Source organism: Lepus europaeus, chromosome 6, assembly GCF_033115175.1.
Source record: "Lepus europaeus isolate LE1 chromosome 6, mLepTim1.pri, whole genome shotgun sequence".
Lineage (NCBI taxonomy): Eukaryota > Metazoa > Chordata > Mammalia > Lagomorpha > Leporidae > Lepus > Lepus europaeus.
In genome coordinates this window covers 84,998,745-85,016,445 of record NC_084832.1, presented here as the reverse complement: position 1 = coordinate 85,016,445, position 17,701 = coordinate 84,998,745, and positions in this window count along the sequence as shown.

Below are 17,701 nucleotides of genomic sequence, written 5' to 3'. Positions count from 1 at the left end.
CTGCCTGCAGGGGGCTCTAGCTTCCCTCAGAAATTGTGTGCTCCCCAGGCCGCTGCTGCCTCTAGCTAGCAGCTGGGCCAGTGGGCAGTGCCGGCTGGGCAGCCTCCTAGAGCCAGGGCTCAGGCAGGCTCCGCGGGCTAATGGCATAGAGGAGGCCAAGGGGGCCCACCGCTCCCAAGCGAGATGTGGAGGCCAGGAACACAGGGCACAGAAGTGGGTCTGGGTTTGCCATGCCCGACCAGAGGGAGGGAGCCAGCAGAGGCGCAGCCAGCCGCACCCTCCCTCCCAGGGGCTGCCAGCGGAGGTTTTGGGAGTGCACGCTGCCCCGTGAGACCTCCCGTCCCTGTGTCCCTGTGCCTGCAGCTTTCCAGGCAGGCTGCAGGGTCGTCGGGGCCTTGGGCCTCTGGAGCTGACTGCGCGTGGGTGGGGCATCCACGCGCAAGGTGGCACAGGTTTCCTGGGGCTGCGCCTTGTCCCGGCCCAAGGGAGGTGGGGGGAACCTAGGAGGCCCCCAGGAACGCAGGAGTGCCCAGACTGCGGGCCTGCAGGCAACCCGAGATGGCCCACGCGTGTGTACTCTGGCTCAGGACGCCACCATGGTGGGACAGCCCGTACCCCAGCTCCGAGCGCATCTTGCGTGGACTGCCCCAAGGGCATCAGGAGTAGGTGCACAGCAGCAGGTACCCCCAGGGACGCCCTGCCCTCCAAGCCCTTAGGGCAGGGAATCAGGGACCATGCCTGCATGGGCCAGCTTGCCCTGGAGCTAGAGCAGAAAGCAGGCTGCCTGCCTGCAGGGGGCTCTAGCTTCCCTCAGAGACTGTGTGCTCCCCAGGCTTCCACTGCCTCTAGCTAGCAGCTGGGGCCAGTGGGCAGCGCTGCTGGGCAGCCTCCTAGAGCCAGGGCTCAGGCTGGCTCCGCGGACGAATGGCATAGAGGAGGCCAATGGGGCCTACCGCTCCCAAGCGCGCTGTGGAGGCCAGGAACACAGGGCACAGAAGTGGGTCTGGGTTTGCAATGCCCGACCAGAGGGAGGGAGCCAGCCGAGGCACAGCCAGCTGCACCCTCCCTCCCGGGGGCTGCCAGCGGAGGTTTTGGGCATGCATGCTGCCCCGTGAGACCTCCCATCCCTGTGTCCCTGTGCCTGCAGCTTTCCAGGCAGGCTGCAGGGTCGGGCGGGGCCGTGGGCCTCTGCATTGGCTGCGCGTGGTTTCGGGCCTCCACGCGCAAGGTGACACAGGTTTCCTGGGGCTGCGCCTTGTCCCGGCCCAAGGGAGGTGGGGGGAACCTAGGAGGCCCCCAGGAACGCAGGAGTGCCCAGACTGCGGGCCTGCAGGCAACCTGAGATGGCCCACGCGTGTGTGCTCAGGCTCTGGACGTCGCCATGGTGGCAGAGCCGGTACCCCAGCTCCGAGCGCATCTTGCGTGGACTGCCCCAGTGGGCATCAGGAGTAGGTGCACAGCAGCAGGTACCCCCAGGAACGCCCTGCCCTCCAAGCCCTTAGGGCAGGGAATCAGGGACCATGCATGCATGGGCCAGCTTGCCCTGGAGCTAGAGCAGAAAGCAGGCTGCCTGCCTGCAGGGGGCTCTAGCTTCCCTCAGAGACTGTGTGCTCCCCAGGCTTCCACTGCCTCTAGCTAGCAGCTGGGGCCAGTGGGCAGCGCTGGCTGGGCAGCCTCCTAGAGCCAGGGCTCAGGCAGGCTCCGCGGGTGAATGGCGTACGGAAGCCGAGGGGGGCCCGCCGCTCCCAAGCGCGCTGTGGAGGCCAGGAACACAGGGCACAGAAGTGGGTCTGGGTTTGCCATGCCCGACCAGAGGGAGGGAGCCAGCCGAGGCGCAGCCAGCTGCACCCTCCCTCCCGGGGGCTGCCAGCGGAGGTTTTGGGAGTGCACACTGCCCCGTGAGACCTCCCATCCCTGTGTCCCTGTGCCTGCAGCCGTCCAGGAGGGTGCAGGGTCTTCGGGGCCGTGGGCCTCTGGAGCTGACTGCGCGTGGGTGGGGCATCCACGCGCAAGGTGGCACAGGTTTCCTGGGGCTGCGCCTTGTCCCGGCCCAAGGGAGGTGGGGGGAACCTAGGAGGCCCCCAGGAACGCAGGAGTGCCCAGACTGCGGGCCTGCAGGCAACCCGAGATGGCCCACGCGTGTGTACTCTGGCTCAGGACGCCGCCATGGTGGGACAGCCCGTACCCCAGCTCCGAGCGCATCTTGCGTGGACTGCCCCAAGGGCATCAGGAGTAGGTGCACAGCAGCAGGTACCCCCAGGGACGCCCTGCCCTCCAAGCCCTTAGGGCAGGGAATCAGGGACCATGCCTGCATGAGCCAGCTTGTCCTGGAGCTAGAGCAGAAAGCAGGCTGCCTGCCTGCAGGGGGCTCTAGCTTCCCTCAGAGACTGTGCTCCCCAGTCTGCCGCTGCCTCTAGCTAGCAGCTGGGGCCAGTGGGCAGCGCTGCTGGGCAGCCTCCTAGAGCCAGGGCTCAGGCAGGCTCCGCGGGCGAATGGCGTACGGAAGCCGACGGGGGCCCGCCGCTCCCAAGCGCACTGTGGAGGCCAGGAACACAGGGCACAGAAGTGGGTCTGGGTTTGCCATGCCCGACTAGAGGGAGGGAGCCAGCAGAGGCGCAGCCAGCCATACCCTCCCTCCCGGGGCTGCTAGCGGAGGTTTTGGGAGTGCACACTGCCCCGTGAGACCTCCCATCCCTGTGTCCCTGTGCCTGCAGCCGTCCAGGCAGGCTGCAGGGTCGGGCGGGGCCGTGGGCCTCTGGAGCTGGCTGCGCGTGGGTGGGGCCTCCACACGCAAGGTGGCACAGGTTTCCTGGGGCTGCGCCTTGTCCCGGCCCAAGGGAGGTGGGGGGAACCTAGGAGGCCCCCAGGAACGCAGGAGTGCCCAGACTGCGGGCCTGCAGGCAACCTGAGATGGCCCACACGTGTGTGCTCAGGCTCTGGACGTCGCCATGGTGGCAGAGCCCGTACCCCAGCTCCGAGCGCATCTTGCGTGGACTGCCCCAGTGGGCATCAGGAGTAGGTGCACAGCAGCAGGTACCCCCAGGGACGCCCTGCCCTCCAAGCCCTTAGGGCAGGGAATCAGGGACCATGCATGCATGGGCCAGCTTGTCCTGGAGCTAGAGCAGAAAGCAGGCTGCCTGCCTGCAGGGGGCTCTAGCTTCCCTCAGAAATTGTGTGCTCCCCAGGCCGCTGCTGCCTCTAGCTAGCAGCTGGGCCAGTGGGCAGTGCCAGCTGGGCAGCCTCCTAGAGCCAGGGCTCAGGCAGGCTCCGCGGGCTAATGGCATAGAGGAGGCCAAGGGGGCCCACCGCTCCCAAGCGAGATGTGGAGGCCAGGAACACAGGGCACAGAAGTAGGTCTGGGTTTGCCATGCCCGACCAGAGGGAGGGAGCCAGCAGAGGCGCAGCCAGCCGCACCCTCCCTCCCAGGGGCTGCCAGCGGAGGTTTTGGGAGTGCACGCTGCCCTGTGAGACCTCCCGTCCCTGTGTCCCTGTGCCTGCAGCTTTCCAGGCAGGCTGCAGGGTCGTCGGGGCCTTGGGCCTCTGGAGCTGACTGCGCGTGGGTGGGGCATCCACGCGCAAGGTGGCACAGGTTTCCTGGGGCTGCGCCTTGTCCCGGCCCAAGGGAGGTGGGGGGAACCTAGGAGGCCCCCAGGAACGCAGGAGTGCCCAGACTGCGGGCCTGCAGGCAACCCGAGATGGCCCACGCGTGTGTACTCTGGCTCAGGACGCCGCCATGGTGGGACAGCCCGTACCCCAGCTCCGAGCGCATCTTGCGTGGACTGCCCCAAGGGCATCAGGAGTAGGTGCACAGCAGCAGGTACCCCCAGGGACGCCCTGCCCTCCAAGCCCTTAGGGCAGGGAATCAGGGACCATGCATGCATGGGCCAGCTTGCCCTGGAGCTAGAGCAGAAAGCAGGCTGCCTGCCTGCAGGGGGCTCTAGCTTCCCTCAGAAATTGTGTGCTCCCCAGGCCGCTGCTGCCTCTAGCTAGCAGCTGGGCCAGTGGGCAGTGCCGGCTGGGCAGCCTCCTAGAGCCAGGGCTCAGGCAGGCTCCGCGGGCGAATGGCATAGAGGAGGCCAAGGTGGCCCACCGCTCCCAAGCGAGATGTGGAGGCCAGGAACACAGGGCACAGAAGTGGGTCTGGGTTTGCCATGCCCGACCAGAGGGAGGGAGCCAGCAGAGGCGCAGCCAGCCGCACCCTCCCTCCCAGGGGCTGCCAGCGGAGGTTTTGGGAGTGCACGCTGCCCCGTGAGACCTCCCGTCCCTGTGTCCCTGTGCCTGCAGCTTTCCAGGCAGGCTGCAGGGTCGTCGGGTCCGTGGGCCTCTGGAGCTGAATGCGCGTGGGTGGGGCATCCACGCGCAAGGTGGCACAGGTTTCCTGGGGCTGCGCCTTGTCCCGGCCCAAGGGAGGTGGGGGGAACCTAGGAGGCCCCCAGGAACGCAGGAGTGCCCAGACTGCGGGCCTGCAGGCAACCCGAGATGGCCCACGCGTGTGTACTCTGGCTCAGGACGCCGCCATGGTGGGACAGCCCGTACCCCAGCTCCGAGCGCATCTTGCGTGGACTGCCCCAAGGGCATCAGGAGTAGGTGCACAGCAGCAGGTACCCCCAGGGACGCCCTGCCCTCCAAGCCCTTAGGGCAGGGAATCAGGGACCATGCCTGCATGAGCCAGCTTGTCCTGGAGCTAGAGCAGAAAGCAGGCTGCCTGCCTGCAGGGGGCTCTAGCTTCCCTCAGAGACTGTGCTCCCCAGGCTGCTGCTGCCTCTAGCTAGCAGCTGGGGCCAGTGGGCAGCGCTGGCTGGGCAGCCTCCTAGAGCCAGGGCTCAGGCAGGCTCCGCGGGCGAATGGCGTACGGAAGCCGACGGGGGCCCGCCGCTCCCAAGCGCACTGTGGAGGCCAGGAACACAGGGCACAGAAGTGGGTCTGGGTTTGCCATGCCCGACTAGAGGGAGGGAGCCAGCAGAGGCGCAGCCAGCCATACCCTCCCTCCCGGGGCTGCTAGCGGAGGTTTTGGGAGTGCACACTGCCCCGTGAGACCTCCCATCCCTGTGTCCCTGTGCCTGCAGCCGTCCAGGCAGGCTGCAGGGTCGGGCGGGGCCGTGGGCCTCTGGAGCTGGCTGCGCGTGGCAAGGTGGCACAGGTTTCCTGGGGCTGCGCCTTGTCCCGGCCCAAGGGAGGTGGGGGGAACCTAGGAGGCCCCCAGGAACGCAGGAGTGCCCAGACTGCGGGCCTGCAGGCAACCTGAGATGGCCCACGCGTGTGTGCTCAGGCTCTGGACGTCGCCATGGTGGCAGAGCCGGTACCCCAGCTCCGAGCGCATCTTGCGTGGACTGCCCCAGTGGGCATCAGGAGTAGGTGCACAGCAGCAGGTACCCCCAGGAACGCCCTGCCCTCCAAGCCCTTAGGGCAGGGAATCAGGGACCATGCATGCATGGGCCAGCTTGCCCTGGAGCTAGAGCAGAAAGCAGGCTGCCTGCCTGCAGGGGGCTCTAGCTTCCCTCAGAGACTGTGTGCTCCCCAGGCTTCCACTGCCTCTAGCTAGCAGCTGGGGCCAGTGGGCAGCGCTGCTGGGCAGCCTCCTAGAGCCAGGGCTCAGGCAGGCTCCGCGGGCGAATGGCATAGAGGAGGCCAATGGGGCCTACCGCTCCCAAGCACGCTGTGGAGGCCAGGAACACAGGGCACAGAAGTGGGTCTGGGTTTGCAATGCCCGACCAGAGGGAGGGAGCCAGCCGAGGCACAGCCAGCTGCACCCTCCCTCCTGGGGGCTGCCAGCGGAGGTTTTGGGCGTGCACGCTGCCCCGTGAGACCTCCCGTCCCTGTGTCCCTGTGCCTGCAGCCTTCCAGGCAGGCTGCAGGGTCGGGCGGGGCCGTGGGCCTCTGCATTGGCTGCGCGTGGTTTCTGGCCTCCACGCGCAAGGTGACACAGGTTTCCTGGGGCTGCGCCTTGTCCCGGCCCAAGGGAGGTGGGGGGAACCTAGGAGGCCCCCAGGAACGCAGGAGTGCCCAGACTGCGGGCCTGCAGGCAACCTGAGATGGCCCACGCGTGTGTGCTCAGGCTCTGGACGTCGCCATGGTGGCAGAGCCGGTACCCCAGCTCCGAGCGCATCTTGCGTGGAACTCCCCAGTGGGCATCAGGAGTAGGTGCACAGCAGCAGGTACCCCCAGGAACGCCCTGCCCTCCAAGCCCTTAGGGCAGGGAATCAGGGACCATGCATGCATGGGCCAGCTTGCCCTGGAGCTAGAGCAGAAAGCAGGCTGCCTGCCTGCAGGGGGCTCTAGCTTCCCTCAGAGACTGTGTGCTCCCCAGGCTTCCACTGCCTCTAGCTAGCAGCTGGGGCCAGTGGGCAGCGCTGGCTGGGCAGCCTCCTAGAGCCAGGGCTCAGGCAGGCTCCGCGGGCGAATGGCGTACGGAAGCCGAGGGGGGCCCGCCGCTCCCAAGCCTGCTGTGGAGGCCAGGAACACAGGGCACAGAAGTGGGTCTGGGTTTGCCATGCCCGACCAGAGGGAGGGAGCCAGCCGAGGCGCAGCCAGCTGCACCCTCCCTCCCGGGGGCTGCCAGCGGAGGTTTTGGGAGTGCACACTGCCCCGTGAGACCTCCCATCCCTGTGTCCCTGTGCCTGCAGCCGTCCAGGAGGGTACAGGGTCTTCGGGGCCGTGGGCCTCTGGAGCTGACTGCGCGTGGGTGGGGCATCCACGCGCAAGGTGGCACAGGTTTCCTGGGGCTGCGCCTTGTCCCGGCCCAAGGGAGGTGGGGGGAACCTAGGAGGCCCCCAGGAACGCAGGAGTGCCCAGACTGCGGGCCTGCAGGCAACCCGAGATGGCCCACGCGTGTGTACTCTGGCTCAGGACGCCGCCATGGTGGGACAGCCCGTACCCCAGCTCCGAGCGCATCTTGCGTGGACTGCCCCAAGGGCATCAGGAGTAGGTGCGCAGCAGCAGGTACCCCCAGGTACGCCCTGCCCTCCAAGCCCTTAGGGCAGGGAATCAGGGACCATGCCTGCATGAGCCAGCTTGTCCTGGAGCTAGAGCAGAAAGCAGGCTGCCTGCCTGCAGGGGGCTCTAGCTTCCCTCAGAGACTGTGTGCTCCCCAGGCTTCCACTGCCTCTAGCTAGCAGCTGGGGCCAGTGGGCAGCGCTGGCTGGGCAGCCTCCTAGAGCCAGGGCTCAGGCAGGCTCCGCGGGCGAATGGGGTACGGAAGCCGAGGGGGGCCCGCCGCTCCCAAGCGCGCTGTGGAGGCCAGGAACACAGGGCACAGAAGTGGGTCTGGGTTTGCCATGCCCGACTAGAGGGAGGGAGCCAGCCGAGGCGCAGCCAGCCATACCCTCCCTCCCGGGGGCTGCTAGCGGAGGTTTTGGGAGTGCACACTGCCCCGTGAGACCTCCCATCCCTGTGTCCCTGTGCCTGCAGCCGTCCAGGCAGGCTGCAGGGTCGGGCGGGGCCGTGGGCCTCTGGAGCTGGCTGCGCGTGGCAAGGTGGCACAGGTTTCCTGGGGCTGCGCCTTGTCCCGGCCCAAGGGAGGTGGGGGGAACCTAGGAGGCCCCCAGGAACGCAGGAGTGCCCAGACTGCGGGCCTGCAGGCAACCTGAGATGGCCCACGCGTGTGTGCTCAGGCTCTGGACGTCGCCATGGTGGCAGAGCCGGTACCCCAGCTCCGAGCGCATCTTGCGTGGAACTCCCCAGTGGGCATCAGGAGTAGGTGCACAGCAGCAGGTACCCCCAGGAACGCCCTGCCCTCCAAGCCCTTAGGGCAGGGAATCAGGGACCATGCATGCATGGGCCAGCTTGCCCTGGAGCTAGAGCAGAAAGCAGGCTGCCTGCCTGCAGGGGGCTCTAGCTTCCCTCAGAGACTGTGTGCTCCCCAGGCTTCCACTGCCTCTAGCTAGCAGCTGGGGCCAGTGGGCAGCGCTGCTGGGCAGCCTCCTAGAGCCAGGGCTCAGGCTGGCTCCGCGGGCGAATGGCATAGAGGAGGCCAATGGGGCCTACCGCTCCCAAGCGCGCTGTGGAGGCCAGGAACACAGGGCACAGAAGTGGGTCTGGGTTTGCAATGCCCGACCAGAGGGAGGGAGCCAGCCGAGGCACAGCCAGCTGCACCCTCCCTCCCGGGGGCTGCCAGCGGAGGTTTTGGGCGTGCATGCTGCCCCGTGAGACCTCCCGTCCCTGTGTCCCTGTGCCTGCAGCCTTCCAGGCAGGCTGCAGGGTCGGGCGGGGCCGTGGGCCTCTGCATTGGCTGCGAGTGGTTTCGGGCCTCCATGCGCAAGGTGACACAGGTTTCCTGGGGCTGCGCCTTGTCCCGGCCCAAGGGAGGTGGGGGGAACCTAGGAGGCCCCCAGGAACGCAGGAGTGCCCAGACTGCGGGCCTGCAGGCAACCCGAGATGGCCCACGCGTGTGTGCTCAGGCTCTGGACGTCGCCATGGTGGCAGAGCCGGTACCCCAGCTCCGAGCGCATCTTGCGTGGAACTCCCCAGTGGGCATCAGGAGTAGGTGCACAGCAGCAGGTACCCCCAGGAACGCCCTGCCCTCCAAGCCCTTAGGGCAGGGAATCAGGGACCATGCATGCATGGGCCAGCTTGCCCTGGAGCTAGAGCAGAAAGCAGGCTGCCTGCCTGCAGGGGGCTCTAGCTTCCCTCAGAGACTGTGTGCTCCCCAGGCTTCCACTGCCTCTAGCTAGCAGCTGGGGCCAGTGGGCAGCGCTGCTGGGCAGCCTCCTAGAGCCAGGGCTCAGGCAGGCTCCGCGGGCGAATGGCGTACGGAAGCCGAGGGGGGCCCGCCGCTCCCAAGCGCGCTGTGGAGGCCAGGAACACAGGGCACAGAAGTGGGTCTGGGTTTGCCATGCCCGACCTGAGGGAGGGAGCCAGCCGAGGCGCAGCCAGCTGCACCCTCCCTCCCGGGGGCTGCCAGCGGAGGTTTTGGGAGTGCACACTGCCCCGTGAGACCTCCCATCCCTGTGTCCCTGTGCCTGCAGCCGTCCAGGAGGGTGCAGGGTCTTCGGGGCCGTGGGCCTCTGGAGCTGGCTGCGCGTTGGTGGGGCCTCCACACGCAAGGTGGCACAGGTTTCCTGGGGCTGCGCCTTGTCCCGGCCCAAGGGAGGTGGGGGGAACCAGGAGGCCCCCAGGAACGCAGGAGTGCCCAGACTGCGGGCCTGCAGGCAACCCGAGATGGCCCACGCGTGTGTACTCTGGCTCAGGACGCCGCCATGGTGGGACAGCCCGTACCCCAGCTCCGAGCGCATCTTGCGTGGAATGCCCCAAGGGCATCAGGAGTAGGTGCACAGCAGCAGGTACCCCCAGGGACGCCCTGCCCTCCAAGCCCTTAGGGCAGGGAATCAGGGACCATGCATGCCTGAGCCAGCTTGTCCTGGAGCTAGAGCAGAAAGCAGGCTGCCTGCCTGCAGGGGGCTCTAGCTTCCCTCAGAAATTGTGTGCTCCCCAGGCCGCTGCTGCCTCTAGCTAGCAGCTGGGCCAGTGGGCAGTGCCGGCTGGGCAGCCTCCTAGAGCCAGGGCTCAGGCAGGCTCCGCGGGCTAATGGCATAGAGGAGGCCAAGGGGGCCCACCGCTCCCAAGCGAGATGTGGAGGCCAGGAACACAGGGCACAGAAGTGGGTCTGGGTTTGCCATGCCCGACCAGAGGGAGGGAGCCAGCAGAGGCGCAGCCAGCCGCACCCTCCCTCCCAGGGGCTGCCAGCGGAGGTTTTGGGAGTGCACGCTGCCCCGTGAGACCTCCCGTCCCTGTGTCCCTGTGCCTGCAGCTTTCCAGGCAGGCTGCAGGGTCGTCGGGGCCTTGGGCCTCTGGAGCTGACTGCGCGTGGGTGGGGCATCCACGCGCAAGGTGGCACAGGTTTCCTGGGGCTGCGCCTTGTCCCGGCCCAAGGGAGGTGGGGGGAACCTAGGAGGCCCCCAGGAACGCAGGAGTGCCCAGACTGCGGGCCTGCAGGCAACCCGAGATGGCCCACGCGTGTGTACTCTGGCTCAGGACGCCGCCATGGTGGGACAGCCCGTACCCCAGCTCCGAGCGCATCTTGCGTGGACTGCCCCAAGGGCATCAGGAGTAGGTGCACAGCAGCAGGTACCCCCAGGGACGCCCTGCCCTCCAAGCCCTTAGGGCAGGGAATCAGGGACCATGCATGCATGGGCCAGCTTGCCCTGGAGCTAGAGCAGAAAGCAGGCTGCCTGCCTGCAGGGGGCTCTAGCTTCCCTCAGAGACTGTGTGCTCCCCAGGCTTCCACTGCCTCTAGCTAGCAGCTGGGGCCAGTGGGCAGCGCTGCTGGGCAGCCTCCTAGAGCCAGGGCTCAGGCAGGCTCCGCGGGCGAATGGCGTACGGAAGCCGAGGGGGGCCCGCCGCTCCCAAGCGCGCTGTGGAGGCCAGGAACACAGGGCACAGAAGTGGGTCTGGGTTTGCCATGCCCGACCAGAGGGAGGGAGCCAGCCGAGGCGCAGCCAGCTGCACCCTCCCTCCCGGGGGCTGCCAGCGGAGGTTTTGGGAGTGCACACTGCCCCGTGAGACCTCCCATCCCTGTGTCCCTGTGCCTGCAGCCGTCCAGGCAGGCTGCAGGGTCGGGCGGGGCCGTGGGCCTCTGGAGCTGGCTGCGCGTGGCAAGGTGGCACAGGTTTCCTGGGGCTGCGCCTTGTCCCGGCCCATGGGAGGTGGGGGGAACCTAGGAGGCCCCCAGGAACGCAGGAGTGCCCAGACTGCGGGCCTGCAGGCAACCTGAGATGGCCCACGCGTGTGTGCTCAGGCTCTGGACGTCGCCATGGTGGCAGAGCCGGTACCCCAGCTCCGAGCGCATCTTGCGTGGAACTCCCCAGTGGGCATCAGGAGTAGGTGCACAGCAGCAGGTACCCCCAGGAACGCCCTGCCCTCCAAGCCCTTAGGGCAGGGAGTCAGGGACCATGCATGCATGGGCCAGCTTGCCCTGGAGCTAGAGCAGAAAGCAGGCTGCCTGCCTGCAGGGGGCTCTAGCTTCCCTCAGAGACTGTGTGCTCCCCAGGCTTCCACTGCCTCTAGCTAGCAGCTGGGGCCAGTGGGCAGCGCTGCTGGAAAGCCTCCTAGAGCCAGGGCTCAGGCAGGCTCCGCGGGCGAATGGCATAGAGGAGGCCAATGGGGCCTACCGCTCCCAAGCGCGCTGTGGAGGCCAGGAACACAGGGCACAGAAGTGGGTCTGGGTTTGCAATGCCCGACCAGAGGGAGGGAGCCAGCCGAGGCACAGCCAGCTGCACCCTCCCTCCCGGGGGCTGCCAGCGGAGGTTTTGGGCGTGCACGCTGCCCCGTGAGACCTCCCGTCCCTGTGTCCCTCTGCCTGCAGCCTTCCAGGCAGGCTGCAGGGTCGGGCGGGGCCGTGGGCCTCTGCATTGGCTGCGCGTGGTTTCGGGCCTCCACGCGCAAGGTGACACAGGTTTCCTGGGGCTGCGCCTCGTCCCGGCCCAAGGGAGGTGGGGGGAACCTAGGAGGCCCCCAGGAACGCAGGAGTGCCCAGACTGCGGGCCTGCAGGCAACCCGAGATGGCCCACGCGTGTGTGCTCAGGCTCAGGACGTCGCCATGGTGGCAGAGCCCGTACCCCAGCTCTGAGCGCATCTCGCGTGGACCGCCCCAGTGGGCATCAGGAGTAGGTGCGCAGTAGCAGGTACCCACAGGAACGCCCGGCCCTCCAAGCCCTTAGGGCAGGGAATCAGGGACCATGCATGCCTGAGCCGGCTTACCCTGGAGCTACAGCAGAAATCAGTTTGCCTGCCTGCCGGGGGCCCTAGCTTCCCTCTGAAACTGTGTGCTCCCCAGGCTTCCACTGCCTCTAGCAAGCAGCTGGGGCCAGTGGGCAGCGCCGGCTGGACAGCCTCCTTGAGCCAGGGCTCAGGCAGGCTCCGCGGGCGAATGGCGTACGGAAGCCGAGGGGGTCCCGCCGCTCCCAAGCGCGCTGTGGAGGCCAGGAACACAGGGCACAGAAGTGGGTCTGGGTTTGCCATGCCTGACCAGAGGGAGGGAGCCAACAGAGGCGCAGCCAGCGGCACACTCCCTCCCGGGGGCTGCCAGCGGAGGTTTTGGGAGTGCACACTGCCCCGTGAGACCTCCCGTCCCTGTGTCCCTGTGCCTGCAGCCATCCAGGCAGGCTGCAGGGTCGGGGGGGGGGGCCGTGGGCCACTGGAGCTGGCTGTGCGTGTGTGGGGCTTCCACGCGCAAGGTGGCACAGGTTTCCTGGGGCTGCGCCTCATCCCGGCCCAAGGGAGGTGGGGGGAACCTAGGAGTCCCCCAGGAACGCAGGAGTGCCCAGACTGCGGGCCTGCAGGCAACCCGAGATGGCCCACGCGTGTGTGAGACCTCCTGTCCCTGTGTCCCTGTGCCTGCAGGGTCGGGCGGGGCCGTGGGCCTATGGAGCTGGCTGCACGTGGGTGGGGCCTCCACGCGCAAGGTGGCACAGGTTTCCTGGGGCTGTGCCTCGTCCCGGCCCAAGGGAGGTGGGGGGAACCTAGGAGGCCCCCAGGAACGCAGGAGTGCCCAGACTGCGGGCCTGCAGGAACCTGAGATGGCCCACGCGTGTGTGTTCAGGCTCAGGACGCCGCCATGGTGGGACAGCCCATACCCCAGCTCCGAGCACATCTCGCGTGGACCGGCCCAGTGGGCGTCAGGAGTAGGTGCGCAGCAGCAGGTACCCACAGGAACGCCCTGCCCTCCAAGCCCTTAGGGCAGGGAATCAAGGACCATGGATGCGCGAGCTGGCTTGCCCTGGAGCTAGAGCAGAAAGCAGGCTGCCTGCCTGCAGGGGGCTCTAGCTTCCCTCAGAGACTGTGTGCTCCCCAGGCTTCCACTGCCTATTGCTAGCAGCTGGGGCCAGTGGGCAGCGCCGACTGGGCAGCCTCCTAGAGACAGGGCTCAGGAGGCTCTGCGGGCGAATGGCTTATGGAAGCTGAGGAGGGCCCACCACTCCCAAGCGCGCTGTGGAGGCCAGGAACACAGGGCACAGAAGTGGGTCTGGGTTTGCCATGCCGACCAGAGGGAGGGAGCCAGCAGAGGCGTAGCCAGCCGCACCCTCCCTCCTGGGGGCTGCCAGCAGAGGCTTTGGGAGTGCATGCTGCCTGGTGAGACCTCCCATCCCTGTGTCCCTGTGCCTGCAGCCGACCAGGCAGGCTGCAGGGTCAGGCGGGGCCGTGGGGCTGTGGAGCTGGCTGCGCGTGGGTGGGGCCTCCACGTGCAAGGTGGCACAGGTTTCCTGGGGCTGCGCCTCGTCCTGGCCCAAGGGAGGTGGGGGGAACCTAGGAGGCCCCAGGAACTCAGGAGTGCCCAGACTGCGGGCCTGCAGGCAACCCGAGATGGCCCACGCGTGTGTGCTCAGGCTCAGGACGCCGCCATGGTGGGACAGCCCGTACCCCAGCTGCGAGCGCATCTCGTGTGGACCGCCCCAGTGGGCATCAGGAGTAGGTGCGCAGCAGCAGCTACCCACAGGAACGCCCCGCCCTCCCAGCCCTTAGGGCAGGGAATCAGGGACCATGCATGCGCCAGCTGGCTTGCCCTGGAGCTAGAGCAGAAAGCAGGCTGCCTGTGTGCCAGGGACTCTAGCTTCCCTCAGAGACTGTGTGCTCCCCAGGCCGCCGCAGCCTCTAGCTAGCAGCTGGGGCCAGTGGGCAGCGCTGGCTGGGCAGCCTCCTAGAGCCTGGGCTCAGGCAGACTCTGCGGGCGAATAGCATAGTGGAGGCCAAGGGGGCCCGCCATTCCCAAGCGCACTGTGGAGGCCAGGAACACAGGGCACAGAAGTGGGTCTGGGTTTGCCATGCCCGACCAGAGGGAGGGAGCCAGCCGAGGTGCAGCCAGCCGCACCCTCCATCCCTGGGGCTGCCAGCGGAGGTTTTGGGAGTGCACACTGCCCCGTGAGACCTCCCGTCCCTGTGTCCCTGTGCCTGCAGCCGTCCAGGCAGGCTGCAGGGTCGGGCGGAGCCGTGGGCCTATGGAGCTGGCTGCGCGTGGGTGGGGCCTCCACGTGCAAGGTGGCACAGGTTTCCTGGGGCTGCGCCTCGTCCAGGCCCAAGAGAGGTGGGGGGAACCTAGGAGTCCCCCAGGAACGCAGGAGTGCCCAGACTACTGGCCTGCAGGCAACCCGAGATGGCCCACGCGTGTGTGCTCAGGCTCAGGACGCCGCCATGGTGGGACAGCCCGTACCCCAGCTCCAAGCACATGTCGCGTTTACCGCCACAATGGGCATCAGGAGTAGGTGAGCAGCAGCAGGTACCCAGAGGAACGCCCAGCCCTCCAAGCCCTTAGGGCAGGGAATCAGGGACTAAGCATGCAGGAGCCTGCTTGCCCTGGAGCTAGAGCAGAAAGCAGGCTGCCTGCCTGCAGGGGGCTCTAGCTTCTCTCAGAGACTGTGTGCTCCCCAGGCCGCCTCTGCCTCTAGCTAGCAGCTGGGGCCAGAGGGCAGCGCTGGCTGGGCAGCCTCCTAGAGCCAGGGCTCAGGCAGGCTCCGCGGGCGAATGGCATACAGGAGGCCAACGGGGCCCGCCGCTCCCAAGCGGGCTGTGGAGGCCAGGAACACAGGGCACAGAAGTGGGTCTGGGTTTGCCATGCCCGACCAGAGGGAGGGAGCCAGCCGAGGCGCAGCCAGCTGCACCCTCCCTCCCAGGGGCTGCCAGGGGAGGTTTTGGGAGTGCACACTGCCCCGTGAGACCTCCCATCCCTGTGTCCCTGTGCCTGCAGCCTTCCAGGCAGGCTGCAGGTTCGGGCATGGCCGTGGGCCTATGGAGCTGGCTGCGTGTGCGTGGGTTCTCCACGCGCAAGGTTTTTACAGGGTTATTGGGGCTGCACCTCGTCCCTTCCCAATGGAGGTGGGGGGAACCTAGGAGGCCTCCAGAAATCAGGACTGCCGAATCTGAAGGGCTGCAAAACACAAGATGTCTCACGCATGTGCGATCAGACTCAGGAGGCTATGGTGGGACAGCCAATAGCCCAGCTCCGAGCACATCTCGGGTGGACTGCCCCAGTGGGCATCAGGAGTAGGTGTCTTGCAGCAGCTCCCTCAGGAACGGACCTGCGCACTAATCCCTTAGGGCAGGGAATCTTGGACCATGCATGTGCCGGCTTGCCCTGGAGCTAGAGCAGAAAACTGCCTGCCTGCCTGCCGGGGGCTCTAGCTTCCCTCAGAGACTGTGTATGTGGCCCGTGCAGGCCCGCAGGTGTGCTCCCCAGGCCGGCCGCTGCCTCTAGCTAGCAGCTGGTGCCAGTCCGCAGCGCCGGCTGGGCAGCCTCCTAGAGCCAGGGTTCAGGCACGCTCTGCGGGCGAATTGGGTACAGAAGCCGAGGGGGCCCGGCTGCTCCCAAGCCCTCTGTGGAGGGCAGGCACACAGGGCAAACAAACACAGAGGCTCTAGCAAGATCTGGGATTGAATGAGCCAGAACACAACCAGATAGTTCTGGTTTGCTCGGGTCATATGTGGACAAAGTGTTGTGGAATTTGTGTGAAAATGACCTAGAAAATCAGAGTGAAACGGATTTTAGAGAAAAGTACAGTGTTTTTCCTGGGCAAGTGGATTCAATGTCATGTTTACAAACATAAATATCATGTGTCCTGCCATTTCTCTATTTTTCTCCCTAGGAAACACGAAAGTGTAGAGGTTTTTTCTCCATGTGGAAACTATTAGCGTTTGCCAGCACAAAACAAAATGTTCCCTGCTAAACTTCATTCCATATGGTAAAGTCCACAGAGGATATCCAGAAAACACAAACAAACCAAGAGGCTCTAGCAAGAACTTGACTTGAATCAGCCACAACACAACCGGATATTTCTGGTTTGATCCAGGCATATCTGGACAAAATGTTGTGGTATTCTTATGCAGTGGACCCCGAAAATCACAGTCAAGTTGGTTTTGGAGAAAAACACAGTCTTTTTCCTTGGCAAGTCTATTCAATGTCATGTTTACAAACATAAATATCATGTTTGTTTCCGGTAGCTGCTATATCTTTCTTCCTAAAAAAAAACCCGAATGTGTAGTGGTTTTTTCTCCATGTTCAACCCATTAGCATTTGCCAGCACAAAACAGAATGTTCCCTGCTAAATTTCATTCCAAACCGTAAGTGTATTGATAATATCCAGAAAACACAAACACAGTCTCTGTAGAAAGATGTGGGATTGAGTTAGCCACAACACAACCGGATATTTATGGTTTCATCCAGTCAGATCCGGAAAAAGTATTGTGGAATTCATATGCAACGGGCCCAGAAAATCACAGTCACACTGGTTTTGGAGAAAAGCACAGTCTTTTTCTTGGGCAAGTGGATAAAATGTCATGTTTACAAACATAAATATCATGTTTCCCTCCATTGCTCTAGCTTTTTCTCTAGAAAATACGAATGTGTAGAATTTTTGTCGGGATATGGAACCACTTAGCGTTTGCCAGCACAAAACAAAATGTCCCCTGCTAAATTTCAATCATAATCACAAAGTCCACAAAGAATATTCAGAAAACACCAACAAAAAGGCTGTAGGAAGATCTGGTTTTGAGATAGCCACAACACAACCGCATATTTCTGGTTTCATCCAGTCATATCTGGACAAAATGTTCTGGAATTCATATGCAAAGGACAAGAGAATCACAGTCAAACTGGTTTTGGAGGAAAGCACAGACCTATTCCTGGGCAAGTGGATTCAAAGACATGTTTACAAATATAAATATCATGTTTGTAGCATTTGCTCTAGCTTTTTTTTCCTAGAAAACACGTATGGGTAGAGGTTTTTTCTCCATGTGGAACCAATTAGTGTTTGCCAGCACAAAACAAAATTTTCCCTGCTAAAATTCATTCAAAACCATAAAGTCCATAGAGAATATAAAGAAAACACAAACAAACACAGAGGCTGTAGCAAGGTCTCAGGTTGAGTTAGCCACAACACAAGCGTATATTTCTGGTATGATCCCATCATATCTGGACAAAGTGTTGTTGAATTCATATTCCAGGGGCCCCGAAAATCACAGTCAAACTGCTTTTAGAGAAATGCAAATTCTTTTTCTTGGGCAAGTGGATTCAATGTCATGTTTACAAACACCAATATCCTGTTTGTTTCCTGCAGTTGCTCCGGCATTCTCCCTATAAAATATGAATGTTTTAGAGGTTTTGTCAGAATAGGGGACCAGTTAGCGTTTGCCAACACGAAAGAAAATGTTACATGCTAAAACAAACCATAAATTCCATAGAGAATATCCAGAAAACACAAAGAAACACAGAGGCTGTAGGAAGATCTGGGATTGAGTTAGCCAGATATTTCTGGTTTGATCCAGTCATATCTGGACAAAGTGTTGAGGAATTTTTATGCAATGGACCCAGAAAATAAGATTCAAACAGATTTTGGAGAAATGCACAGTCTTTTTCTTGGACAAGTGGATAAACTGTCATGTTGACAAACCTAAATATCATGTTTGCAGCAGTTGCTCTAGCTTTCTCCCTAGAAAACACAAATGTGTAGAGGTTTTTTTTCCATGTTGAAACAGTTAGCATTTGCCAGCACACACACACACACAAATGTTCCCTGCTAAAATTCATTCCATAACGTGAACTCCATAGAGAATATCCAGAAGACACAAACAAACACAGAGGTTGTAGCAAGATCTGGATATAAGTTAGTCACAACCACCTGGATATTTCGGGTGTGATCCCATCATCTCCTGACAAAGTATTGTGGAATTCGTAGACAATGGACCCAGAAAATACAGTCAAACTGGTTTTGGAGAAAAG